General features: G+C 36.6%; 1 long non-coding RNA gene across 1 annotated transcript; it reads left to right on the forward strand.

Moving 5' to 3' along the window:
- Positions 1-2,793: 2,793 nt before the first annotated feature.
- Positions 2,794-4,015, forward strand: LOC141689651 (uncharacterized). The gene is made up of 3 exons (XR_012562460.1): positions 2,794-3,073; positions 3,158-3,215; positions 3,971-4,015. It is a non-coding gene; the product is annotated as an uncharacterized LOC141689651 (long non-coding RNA).
- Positions 4,016-14,543: the final 10,528 nt, after the last annotated feature.

Below are 14,543 nucleotides of genomic sequence, written 5' to 3' on the forward strand. Positions count from 1 at the left end.
CCGACACTTTAAAGGTAAGAGGATAATTATAGGCGCTTGTGCCAAAGGAATACAGTGATGATGGTTAAAGCTGTGAAGGTTGTATTATGGTTTGGAAGATTGACATTCCTTCTGATGACTGTGCAATACTCAACCGTAATAGTAGTTGGGTAAAGGTTTAATTCGTGTAATCGCCATTAGCGGGCTATCTATCTTAGAAGGTCCTATCTTGAGAATAAACGAGGACCATATTTCAAAAAGGACCAAACAAACCTTTGAGTTAAGTCTTCTATTGAAGGCATATGATTAAGAATGGTATTAACCTGCTATCCGTGCTTTGATTGAAACTCTTCTGCAATTTTATATGCTTCATGTCATGTATGTATGTCAGGATCAGGAGTGTTCTTCATGAATTATGAATGGTGATTATGTTAACTCCTTAGAAGAATTCTATACTACATGTATGGACTCCGTATGGCTAGATATTAAGATTTCATGGAAAGTGAATGACGACAGTAGGTCAGTGGTGGACCATAGTAATGCAGCAATGATTCTGCGAGTAATGAGCTGATTACAACCGTGAGAGTTGTATTGGAATGGATGTTGAGATTGAGTACCACTAATCTTATCATGTTGACGTATAAGTTATCTTTGATAGAAAAACTAGGTCGATTATTTACCTATTGAATATTTATTCCTTCTTAGGAATAGAGAGTCGTATTACTATACGAAGAAGATTGCGGTGCAAGCATAGAATTCTAGTAACGATGATGTCTAGAATGAGATCCCAGATTCGATTTTCGATGTCGAGGGAGTTTCAAAGGTGATTGTGTATAAGCTCGAGGAAGAGCATGGGTCCATAGAATGATGGACGGAATAGCAAAAATATTTAGGCATGTGAAATACGATGCTATAATACTTGATATTGATATAAATACATATATGTTTTGTTCTCCTATGACAAACCTCTATAGTTCAGAGGTAGATTCCAAGCCAGATATTTTATGGCAATAAATATTTTTTTTACGAATATACAATTCTCTTCAGTTCGTTCTTTTCTCTTCTTTTCATTTCATATAAACTGAGAAGAACAACCCTTCCAGAAGGGGAGGTATTGCCGAATGACTATCTATCTGTGTGATAGAAGCTGAGTAGGATACCATCTATTGTTTAATTGCTTGTCAAGTACTAAAGGCTGGCCACCTTCTGTACTAACTATGCAATAGAACAAGTGTTCATGATCATAGTGATCTCTCAATAAATTCTTTTACTTTTATACGAAGGACCAAGCTTTCAAAGATGGAGGCAGCTAGAGATGAAGTGGTACCAAGTAAGATGGTATTCCGATTCTAACGCGTCCGTGATACTAAGGTTGACGCGATTATTAAGAGGTTATAAAACTCTAGCGAGTAAAGGTATATCTAGAATAGTATCATGTACGGAAGATAGTAACGATTACGAACTGGAAAAGAATGGGTATTGAGAAGCAAAATCTATAGTGCTAGAAGCTATGATGAAATTCTGTGCAATAGACTTGAAAGAAATTGGAATGATCACTTAACACGGATTGAGTTTTCTTACGACAATAGATCATATGTCATTATCGAGATGTCGCCTTATGAGATCCTTGAGGGAAGACAATGTCGATCTCCCTTATGTTAGGATGAAGTTGTAGAGCGCAAGATGCTCGGACCAGCAGTGGTCCAAAGGACCAAGGATATAATAGATCTAATCAGAAGACGACTGGTAGTAGCCCAAGATGGACATAAAAAGTATGCTGATTTGACAATGAAAGGACAAGGAGTATGAAGTAGGGGACCTAGTGTTGTGAAAGATATCCCCTTGGAAATCCTTGGAAAGGATTGATTAGGTTCGGAAAGAAAGAAAAGCTAAGTCCACGATTTGTTGGACCCTTGGAGATATTAAGACGTATTGGGAAGTTAGCATATGAGCTAGCCCTATCCCCGAACCTGTAGCAAGTTCATAACGTGTTTCACATATCAATGTTAAGGAAGTGTAATCCGGATGCCAGACAAATAAGGGCATATGAGCGCATAGACATGCAACCAGGCGTAACCTATATGGAGCAACCAGGAAGGGTTATAATTGGAAAGGGATTAAGTGCTTAGGAGTAGGGTTATCAAACTAGACCAAGTTTGGTGGTAGAACCACCATGTGGGAAAAATTGACTTGGGAGTTAGAAAGTGCAATGCTAGAAAAGTATCCCCAACGGTTTTCTATCTGATTCCGGGACGGAATCCTTTTAAGGAGGGGAGACTGTAATAACCCCAATTTTTGGAATTTTTAAAACACGGATGAATAGTAACTTCTGCTGACAATGCTGATTAAGGAAAATTATCAGACCACGTTATATAGGAGTACTGTTATGGAAATTCTAAGATCGTATTAGTATTCCATAAATTAAATGAGTGTATGTAAAGGTCATTAGAATTCGGATCCGGACACTTTGATTTTTCCCGAAAATCCACCAGATACCGAAAGAATTGAGTATAAGGTAACATGATTAAAAGGATTTAAATTCAAGGGTTATAAGAGAGGATCATAAAAGGAATATAAAATATTGAGAAAGGTTTAGGGGAACCTAAGTAATAAGATCCCGGATATGATCCCTCAAACGATCAACGAGAATGAATAATAAACGAGTCGTAAAGCAATTAAACGACTAAGGATCAAGCTTGGGCAAGTAGCTAGGGGATTAGCAAGGATAATACAAGTATTAAAGCACCTAATTAACAAGGATTAAGCTTAATGAAAAGCTTCCACCATAAGAAGAGGACAAGTGGCAAGAGTGATGCAAGTGGTGACATAGGCTTGCTTACATCACTTTCCACTAACTAACCAAGAGTTAGCCAAACAAATATCCACCTACCATTCCATTTACACCACAAAATAAGTCAACACAAGCAAGCTTTTTTCTCCCCCATTTTCATTGCTCTCGGCCAAAACAGAACCAGCATATTAAAACTGCTGTATCTCCTTCATTTCTCACTCAAATGTTGTGTTCTATAGCTCGTTGGAAAGGTATTGAGATGGCCTACAACTCTTGTTCACAAGTCTCATCCAAATAAGCATGGTAACACCCTCATTTTTACAGTTCTTTAAATCGGATTTTAGAAACTTCAAAGCCTAACTTTGTGTTCTTGATTTCTTTGGAAAGATAAAGCTTGTAGGAGGCTCCATAAGGCTTCCTAGTAACTTTCCACCCTCTAAGAAAGGTATAAATCTTCACACCCTTTAGGAATAAGTTTGAATGTTGAAGTTTGGAGATGGTTTGGATGGATGAGTAGTAATTTGAATGATAAGCATGATTCGAGCTTAATTGTTAAGTAGTTTAGTTGAATTTGGAGATGTTATAATATATGATTGGATTGAGATCCTTGAGCTTATTATGACTGAAATCAGTAGCATTGATGTGTATCTTGATTTGTTGTTGATTGGTAGTTGGATTGATATGATTTAGAATGGTAAAAAATTTGGAATCGCGTAAACATAGCCGTCGTAATGTCCGATTTACTTTAGACTGCTTTTGTTCATAACATTAGGACCCGAGAACTCCCTGCTAGGTTTTGACCATTGCCATGTAGAAGATAGTTCATGTTACGAGCTTCGTTTTGATATGTGGTTCGTTTGATTCCGATGTACGGTTTAGGAGAAACGGCCATTTTAAGTAACGACGTTTCGCGAATGAAACATTACCCCTCGCCTTACTTTGAAACATAGGTTAAAGACCTTAAATGACTAATTGGAGTATGAAACATTTATGTAAAGTGTAATAGGCAGTTGGTAAGACACTCGCGAAGGAATCTCCTTAAAACTCGTAATGGTTAATTTATTAAAAATAGTGGAGCCGAGGGTACTCGAGCGACTTAAGAGAATCAGTAAGCGCAAAGTGAGTGTTAGAGTCTAATTTGGTTAAAGTATAGATTTACAAGTGACTTCGGTTTAATTCCAACTTATATGTTGTTTATAGGTTACCAGACTCGTCCCGAGCCATTTGTAACCCCCACTCGCTCAGGCAAGTTTTCTACCCGTTATACTGTTGTTGTGATGTATATGTGTATATGCATGATCTTGTGATAAATGCATATTTGTTATTAGCAAATTCTTGCGATATATTGTAGCATGTGATATGGTATATATGCATACCTGTTTCGTATTCTTGATTTATATATCTGTTGGTTCAAATGCTTATTCGTTGCATAATACCTATGCTAGAGATAAGCGGTATTTGCGTATACCCTTAGTATAGGGGATCAAAAGGTGAACTTTTTCTAAAACCGGGAGGCGAGGCTCCCGAGTATAATATATATTTATATATATATATTGATATAGTTTTTAAAACTATTAATCGAATAAGGTTTATTCGATAACTTTATTTTATTTAATGAATATTATTACGAATATTCATTCGAGGGCTTATGACTCCTTTATTTTATTTAATGAATATTATTACGAATATTCATTCGAGGGCTTATGACTTCTTTATTTTATTAAATGAATATTATTTTGAATATTCATTCGAGGACTTATGACTCCTTTTATTTTATTATTTGAATATTATTTGAATATTCATTCGAGGGCTTATGACTCTTTTATATTATTTATTGAATATTATTTGAATATTCATTCGAGGGCTTATGACTCAGTTTATATTATTTAATGAATATTATTTGAATATTCATTTGAGGATCTATGACTCCGATTATTTGCTGAGATATGTTCTTTATTTTATTAAAGAATAAGGTGTCGATAATCAAACTTATCTTTGATAATTCAAATAAAGATAGTACTTTCATATAAGTATATCTTTGGTTATTTAATACTCATTTCAAGTATAAGTTTTAAAACTTCTACTTCAATTATTTTTTATGAAGATTATTCTTTATGGGAATATTATTTAAATAATAATATTCAGATATTTTCTAATATATTGGGACTGATTTATTTCATTAAATCAGCATTACTCCAAACACTCTTTAAAGTATTTTCGAGTCTTCAAAATGATTTTTAAAAGTTTGAGCGGATCCCAAAACTCATTTTTATATTTAAGATCTTCCTTTTAAAGGGGATTTAAATACTCGTTCAAAACTTGAGGGATCCGGCTCAGTTGTGTATTTTACATTCGCAACGAGGTTGCTGTTTTGAGAAAACATCTTGATTACTTGCCCATCGTTCGGGAAGTAAGTTCATCTATTTGAGTCGGCATAAGCAACATGGGCTCAGTGGGCGTCCATGAAAGTGTAAGTGGCTCAGTAGGAGTCCATCAAATGCGTAAGTGGCTGAGTGGCAGTCCAGCATAAGGTCCTATTGCGGCCAGGGTGATGACCAGTGGGGAATTCGTCCATCTACTAGTAGAAAATGTTACTTATTGGTATCTTTGCCTGATCAGCAAGATATCAGGTTTATGCCAAGGTTTTCTCCTTTCCAAATTCATTGGATATTGCAACTCTGTTTATAATTTTCATAACAGAGGTTTTCAAGGAGTGTATGAAATGTATATATATAGGTGTATATATATCGGGATTTAATGAAGTATCTCGTAACTTCATTATTTATAATGATATTCAAAGATTGAATCTATTCAAATCTTGTCTTGTAGTCTCATCTATGTGATGAACTTTTGAACTGATTATAACTTGAACGGTGGTAGTTCAAGTAATATTTGGAAAAGATATAAGTATATTGGGGTATCTTGTAACTTCATATTTTCAACTTATATCTAGTTAATGATTATCTTATGCATATCAAAGATTTTCAGAAAAACGTTGAGACAAGGGTAGATATATGAGATCACCTTGCAACGATATTTTTATACAATTATAAACTGGAACTCTGTGTATATTATGCATGGAAGAGGACTTCCAAGATTTTAAAAAGTATATATATATATATATATATATATATATATATACTGAATATTTTGCGACTTCATCGCATTAAGATATCAAACTTAGTTCATTTCTTTTGACCAAGACTTTCATGAGTACTATGAGAAGGCTCATATATTGTTAATCATTATACATATTATTTTGGTGGGCTTGCTGCTCACCCTTGCTTTCTTCTTTCATCACACAACAACAGATAGAAAAGATGAACAGGACCAAGCTCCCGATTCGCAAGCGGTTAGAAAACGTTCTGCAGTCTTCTGAAAGCGTTGATGCCGCCGTAGCTGAGGTAGGAGCTACCAATAGGCTAGGTTTTCAACTATTGATGAACCAGACTTATGTATAATATGAATTGTAATAATGGCAAGGAATATGTAAATTTATTCAGAACCTTTTTAAGGTGTAACGGTTTATAATTGTGGAATATAAGGACTTGTGTTATTTTTTGAGTGTTCATCTCTGAGACTATAACTTGTGGTGTGTGTGTTTATTGTGGGGTCACAGTACAGAGTAGTTGATTATTTATTAAGATTGGGTGTTATTAAGGGAAATGGAACTCGTGACAACCCGGATCCCCGACCCCGGATTTGGGGGTGTTACATAACGCCAATTCGTAAGCTACTTTTCCAACACGCTTTAGGATCTCAAAAGGTCCGACATATCTTGGGCTTAGCTTCCCTTTCTTTCCAAACCTCGTTAGTCCTTTCCATGGTGATAATTTCAGTAATACCAAGCTTCCTTATTCAAATTCCATGTCTTTTCTTGACTGGTCCGCATATTTCCTTTGACGATCTTGTGCAGCTATTAATCTTTTCTGGATAATTTCAACAACTTCCTTTGTCTGTTGCACCAATTCAGGTCCGAGTATTTTGCGTTCTCCTACTTCGTCCCAATATACTGGAGATCTACATTTGCGTCCATAAAGGCTTCATAAGGTGGCATCCCAATATTGGCGTGATAACTGTTGTTATAAGCAAACTCTACTAGGGGTAAATGCTCGTCCCAACTTCCTTTGAAATCAATAGCACAAACACGTAGCATGTCCTCGATTGTCTGGATCGTTCTTTCACTTTGACCATCCGTTTGGGGGTGATAGGCCGTACTCATATTTAATCTTATTCCCAAACATTCTTGAAAACTCTTCTAAAATATTGAATTAAATCTTGGATCTCGATCAGATATAATAGACACTGGAACTCCATGACAAACTACAATTTCTTTCAAGTACATATGAACTAACTTATCGAGCGAAAATCTTTCATTTATAGGCAGAAAATGAGCTGACTTGGTAAGTCTATCTACTATAACCCAAATGGCATCATGATTAGCCCTTGTCCTTGGTAATCCAACTATGAAATCCATGGCAATATGTTCCCACTTCCACTCTGGAATCTCCAATGGCTGTAGCAATCCACTTGGTCTCTGATGCTCCGCTTTAACTTTCTGACAGGTATAGCATTTGCTAACCCATTCCGCAATTACCCTTTTCATATTTGGCCACCAATAATTCTTCTTTAAATCTCTGTACATTTTGGTACTCCCTGGATGGATGGAATATCTTGAACTATGTGCTTCTTGTAAAATTTCATTTTTCAGCTCCGTTACTGGTGGAATCCAAATTCTTGAAGAAAATCTAAGAATACCTTGATCATCTTGTTGCGTGCATAATTCCTCACCTACCAAACTATTTATATCTTTATCCATTACCTCTTTCTGGCATTTCTTTATTTTCTCCAATAACTCCGGTTGGAAAATCATACTGTACACTTTCGCTTCCTCAGGTTCGCAAACTCTAATTTCCAATTCCAATTTCTGAAATTCCTTATATATATCTTCAGGTACTGATAACTCATTTAACTTTTCCTTCCGACTTAATGCGTCTACCACCACGTTCGCCTTACCGGGATGATAATTAATCGAGCAATCATAATCCTTGATCAATTCTAACCATCTCCTTTGCCTCATATTAAGTTCCTTCTGGGTAAATATATATTTCAAACTTTTGTGATCCGTGAAAATCTCACACTTTTCTCCATACAAATAATGTCTCCAAATCTTCAAAGCAAAAACTATAGCTGCTAGCTCCAAGTCATGAGTAGGATACTTTTGTTCGTGTGGTTTCAATTGCCTTGACGCATACGCAATCACCTTGTCGTGCTGCATAAGAACACATCCTAATCCTTTGTAGGAAGCATCGCTATAAATTACGAAATTCTCTTGATCATCTGGAAGTGACAACACAAGTGTTGTGATTAATCTCCGCTTCAATTCCTGAAAACTTTCTTCGCACTTGTTATTCCATATAAACTTTTCATTCTTTCATGTAAGCTTTGTTAATGGTTTGGCAATCCTTGAGAAATTCTGAACGAATCGTCGATAATATCCTGCCAATCCCAAGAAACTTCTTACCTCAGTGGGTGTTCTCGGTCTTTCCCAATTCGTAATTGCTTCGATCTTTGCCGGGTCCACTTTAATCCCTTCGTTACTGACTATGTGTCCTAAGAACTGAACTTCTTGTAGCTAAAACTCACACTTCGACAATTTAGCATATAACTTCTTTTTCTTTAAAATCTCCAAAGTTGTCCTTAAATGTTCCGCATGATCCTCCTCCGTTTTTGAATAGATCAAAATATCGTGTATAAATACTATAACGAACTTGTCCAAATATTCCTTGAAAATTCTGTTCATCAGGTCCATAAACGCTGCTGGGGCATTGGTCAATCCAAAAGACATCACTAAAAACTCGTAATGTCCATACCTTGTTCTGAAAGTTGTCTTTGGTATATCTTCTGGTTTGATCTTCAGTTGATGATATCCCGATCTTAAATCGATCTTGGAAAAATACTTGGCTCCCTTCAATTGGTCAAACAAATCATCAATTCTGGGTAACGGATACTTATTCTTGATTGTCAACTTGTTGAGCTCCCTATAGTCGATGCACAGTCTCATGCTTCCATCTTTCTTCTTGACAAATAATACCGGGGCTCCCCACGGGGATACACTGGGTCTGATTACTCCTTTCTCTAACAATTCCTGCAATTGCTTTTCTAGCTCTTTCATCTCAACAGGCGCCATTCTGTACGGGGCTTTGGATACTGGTTCTGTTCCAGGTGCTAAGTCGATCGCAAATTCAATTTCTCTATCTGGAGGAAGTCCTGGCAATTCGTCGGGAAATACATCTAGAAATTCATTTACAACTGGAATATCTTCAAGTTTTGCTGGCTTCTGACTTCTGTCAATAACATATGCTATGAAATGCTCACATCCTTGTCGTAGTAACTTCTTGGCTTGAATCATCGTTATGAACTTCTTTACCTGCTTCTGTCCCTTGAACGTTACTATTCTTTCGTCTGGCGTTTTCACCATTACTTTCTTATTTCGACAATCTATCTGAGCATCATGCTTAGATAACCAATCCATTCCTAATATAACGTCAAATTCTCCTAACTTAAACGGTATCAAATCTACACAAAACTTACTACCAGAAATCTCAATCTCACAATTCCCACAAACTTGATTAACAGTTACACGTTCTTGATTTGCTAATTCCACAGTCATTATTTCATTTAAATACCCAACTGGACAATTTAACTTACTAACAAAATCTTGTGAAACAAACGATCGAGTTGCTCCCGAATCTATTAACACTTTGGCACATAAAGAATTCATATTAAGCGTACCTGCCACGACATCTGTATCCTGGATCGCATCCTTCACCGACATGTCAAAAACTCTAGCCCTCGGAGTCTCATTCACTGTTGGGGTAGATCCCATAATCCTTAATGCATTATTGACTGGGGATGGTGTCTTGCAATCCCTGGACATATGTCCTGGCTTCCCACATTTAAAGCATGTAAATCCAATGGCTGGAACCTTCACTGCTGGATTCCGGATAGGCTGATCCTTATTCGCTGGCTCTCTTGCTGGCTGATTTCGGCACTCTCTCGAGTAGTGCCCTTTCTGGTTGCATTTAAAACATACCACATTCAACTTGTTACAAACTCCTCTATGCTTCTTTCCACATACTTGACAATCTGGAAAAGTTAATCTCAACTGATTCGGCTGATTCACATTAGCTGGACGATTGCCCTGGCCACCGTCTCCTGTATTTTGTCTCCTGAAATTAAAATTTCTCCCTGGCTGAAACTTGCCCTTCTTAAAATTTGGAAACTTCCCTGTTTGTGACTGACCCTCACTTCCCTCAACTTTCCTTTTCTTGCTTTCCTTTTCTTTCTGGAACATCTCACTCTCTGTCTTTGCGATCATAGCTTTCTGTACAACCCCGGCATAGGTATCCAATTCAAAAATAGCTACCTTCCCTCTGATCCATGGCTTCAAGCCTTGCTGGAATCTCTTAGCTTTCTTTCTATCAGTATCAACATACGACGGCACATACCTTGACAATTCCTTAAACTTCCCCTCATAATCTGTTACCGACATGTTCCCTTGCTTTAATTCTAAAAACTTTAGCTCCATTTGATCCTGAACAAACTGAGGAAAATACTTTTCTAAAAACAATTACTTAAACCTTTCCCAAGTAATAACATCTGTGCTTTCCAATGTCTTCACCATCTCCCACCAATAGGTGGCCTCATTCTTCAGATAGTAACTTGCAAATTCAACCTTCTACTCCTCTTTCACTTTTACCAAGGCAAAAGCCTTCTCTATTTCCTTTAACCACACATTTGCTTCAATTAGCTCTAAGGAACCCTTGAATTCTGGTGGGTTTACTGCCTGAAAAGTTTTAAAAGTTACCTGGGGATTGGTCTGTCTTTGCTGTTGTTGTGCCAGGTGAACTATTTGTTGAGCCAAGATTTGAAGAATTTGGGCTATTGCTGGGTCCATGGGTCCTGGGTTCACATTCTGGTTTATATCATTTTGGTTGTTATTGTTGTTGTTATTGGTTTCTTCATTCTGGGTGTTGGTGCGGGTATTTCTTCTGGGAGGCATTTTCTGTAAAGAATCAATCAATTTATTTAGCTTTTGAATCAAATCTTTGTATAAAAGAAAAGTTTTGTAAAATAGAAATATCTCTTTTTGAAAACAGTTGTAACTAAGTAAATTGCATGCTTCTTTACAGAATATAAACAGTTATGGAAAACAGGGCACATGGTATCACAGGGTATACTGGTGCAATAAATAAGGTAAAGTAAAACAGGTGCGATAAAGTAAATGACAGTGTTGGAAAGGAAAAAGGTACTGATATATATAGATCAAAAGTTTTAGGGTAGTACAAGCGTAAAGACGCCTCGAAAGTAAAAGCAAAAAGGGTACAACAACCTACTCACTAGTCAGCATCGCTAGTCTATAAATACAACTCAAAAGTCTTCTAATACACACTTCACACTATTGTCCATACTACATAATCATAACAACACTGCTCAACATCTCCATCTCAAAGTCTCTAACTCAGCTCCAAGGAAACTCTGGTCCTGCCAGCCTCTCAAAGTCCTCCATCACCTCAGTAGCCCAACCCAGCAGTGCATCAGGGCCTCTGCCAGGTAGTGTAGCTCCATGTAACCTAGCCTCAAGAACCCTCCGTGTCACATGAATCTCCTCTCGAAGCTCCCTCACACCACGATTAACATCTCTAGTCCTGATGATATGCTGTAACTCTCTAATCTGAGCCAACAAGGAATCACGCTCCAATAGAAGAGCCTCATACCGGTAATAAGGAACTGGGGGCAATATAGACTGGAATGGGGCACTCGCTACTGAATGCCCAGTGGAATCTGAATCATCTGGTGGGGGTCCTCTGAAAGGTGGCCTCATGCCTGGAGGTGGAATAGCCTGCAATGGTACGGGCTGCAACACCGGTGGAGGTAGAATAGCCAATGCTGGTGGAATAACAGGACGTGGATCCGATGCTGGTGCTCCAACTGAAGGCTCTGGGTGATCAGCTGATACGGGAATAAAAGAGTCGGCCATCTCTGCTATCTGAAATCATATCGTAATATAAGAATCTCGTACCATAACGTAATTTACACTAATACCTGATATACCGAAACACTCAACCTCTCAACGTTCTATCATCCTATGCCTTACTTCTAATCCTAACCCTCTACCCATTCCCGTTAACCTAGGCTTGTGTCAGTGACTTATAACCTGTAGCTCTGATACCAAACCTGTGGCGCCCTCCAAACCCGAGTCAGAAGTTTGGGGTCCACACACACACCTTAATTATAACCTGCTTATAACAATAATAAAGATAATAATAATATATGCAATGACCCTACTTACCAACCACCATGGACCGCAACAGGTTAAAGTATGCACACAAGCCAAACACACTAATATATTACAAACCGTTCAAATCCCAACTATTTCAAATTCAAACTGAGTATTAAACATTATTACAAACTTTTGCAAACTTAATTTATTCCAAAAGAAGCCTACTAGCTCAGCTTTCTCAACCTGAACCCCTAGCTCTCGCGCTGGACTGGGGATCCTCTTTACCAACTGGTTCCTTTTTAACTGGAAAGAATATAAACAACATCGCACAAATGAGCTAACTAGCTGAGCAAGCCACAATGACAAAACTGAGAATAATGATCATCAGGTGAATATGGTTATGATATCAAGTGAACAATGGATTATGATTTAGAATTGGATATTATACTTTTAATTTAAAACCAAGGTTAGGCTGCTGATCAGTCACGCACTAACCCCGAGCAAGGCACACAACATTGCTCTAACTACTGGATCCAAGGCACACATTGGCCTAACTTGACCATTATATGGTCTGACCACGAATCTGGTCCACAATTTTATAAAAACAATCCAATTCTAACATAATAACAGAATATGCAATAATAAACAATAACCGAAATCATTAACAACAATAAATGTTTAACAATGAAAGGGTTTCAATCCTTGTAAGGATCAACAAGGTACTTTCAAAGCTTGAATGCTGGGTAATGAAAGAATTGGATAACAAAGGAAACAACGTTTCAGGGTTTCAAGGATTTGGTCTTTCAAAGCATAAGATATAATGGATTGAGTATATAATACTTCAGTTCAGTGTCTGGTATTTAGTTTGTATGTATTTGTGGAGTAGTATCGTAGATTTGTGGTTCGTGTTTGGGTATACAATAATCAATGGCTTAGAAAGAATATGGTTCATAGCTCAAGAACAATAACTGAAATCAGGATTTAGGTTTCCATGCTTCAAAGCACTTGCAATGTCAACAAGACTATCAAGAATTACAATATCTCGAGAAAGTTCAGAACACTTGCCTGATATTAGCTTACTATCCTGCACTTGCTTTCAATCACAATCGTCTTACTCCTCAACTACCTGTTTCCCTTTTCTACACCTTGCCTCTTCTGCTCACATATCATAAGCATCTATTAATCATCAACTCACAGGATTCTATTCAACACATACTTCTATCTACCCTTCGTTTTACCCAAATCCGATTAACGGATTGAAATCTATGCAATAACCAAGTAAACACCGAATATATAGACCGATAATCAAACAACAGGTCACATATAACACATAATACATCACGTAATCAATGACATATCATCTATAAAGAAGTCTCGGGTCATAAATATGCTTTCGGGTATTTAAAATGATTTTTAAAACATTTTTGGGAATTAAAACGGGTCGTTGGATCAATTTCGGGTTAATAAACAGGGTTCGGTTGGCCCATTCTGGCTCCGAAATAATTTTAGAATAATTATCGAGCCTTGGAAATAATTTAGAATAATATTTTAAAGCTCGAAACTATTTTTCAGAATTTTTAAATCATTTTTAAATAATTAAATCTAATTAAATAACTAATTAAAATCAATCAATAATTAATTAAATCAATTAATCAATTAATTTTCAAATTAATTGACTAATTAATCAATTAAAAATTAACTGAAATTAATTAACTAATTAATTCAGATTTATTTGTGAATTAAAAATAATTTTCGGAATTAAAATAATAATTTTTAGAATTTTCAGAAATTAAAAATGAATTTTTATAATAAAAATAAATAGGAAATATGATTTTTAAACATTTTATAAACAGGAATCCAATTTTTGCAAAGTCTGGAAACTACAGGGACCAAACTGCATCGTTTTCAAAACTGCAGGGACCAAACTGCAATTTTGCAGTCCAGTCGCCGGAAAATCGGGAGTGGCCGGAGAAGACGATCCCGGCGTCCTCACCCCACCAACACCTCCAGATTAACACTACACAACACCAGGAACTTGTTCATGCATTCAAAACATTCTAATCATCCCTGTTCTGGCCGGAAATTGGCCAAGAACATCGCCGGTTTCCGGCGAACATCGCAAATCTTTAAAACACAACTCCCTTCGATTCAAGCATCCTCTGTTAACGAGCTATATATCAATCGATTGCAAATTTTATAAGGAACACAACCCACTATAAATCAACAGCTAATAACCCCTGAATCAAAAACCCCCAAATTTCAATTGAAAACATTCATACGGGTTATAAACCCTAATTTTGAAATTCGAAAATTAAACTCAAATTTGAACATGTTATTGAACTCCAAATCAGACGTATGACATATGAAAATCATCAGGAAAATAAGCTCTACAACGTGCAATCATCAAATCATACAAACAATCATCCGAACAAAAATTCATATTTTTAATAAAATAAATTCGAAAATAAATAATTTTTTAGAAAAATA

Source organism: Apium graveolens, chromosome 10 (genome assembly GCF_009905375.1).
Source record: "Apium graveolens cultivar Ventura chromosome 10, ASM990537v1, whole genome shotgun sequence".
Classification (NCBI taxonomy): Eukaryota; Viridiplantae; Streptophyta; class Magnoliopsida; order Apiales; family Apiaceae; genus Apium; species Apium graveolens.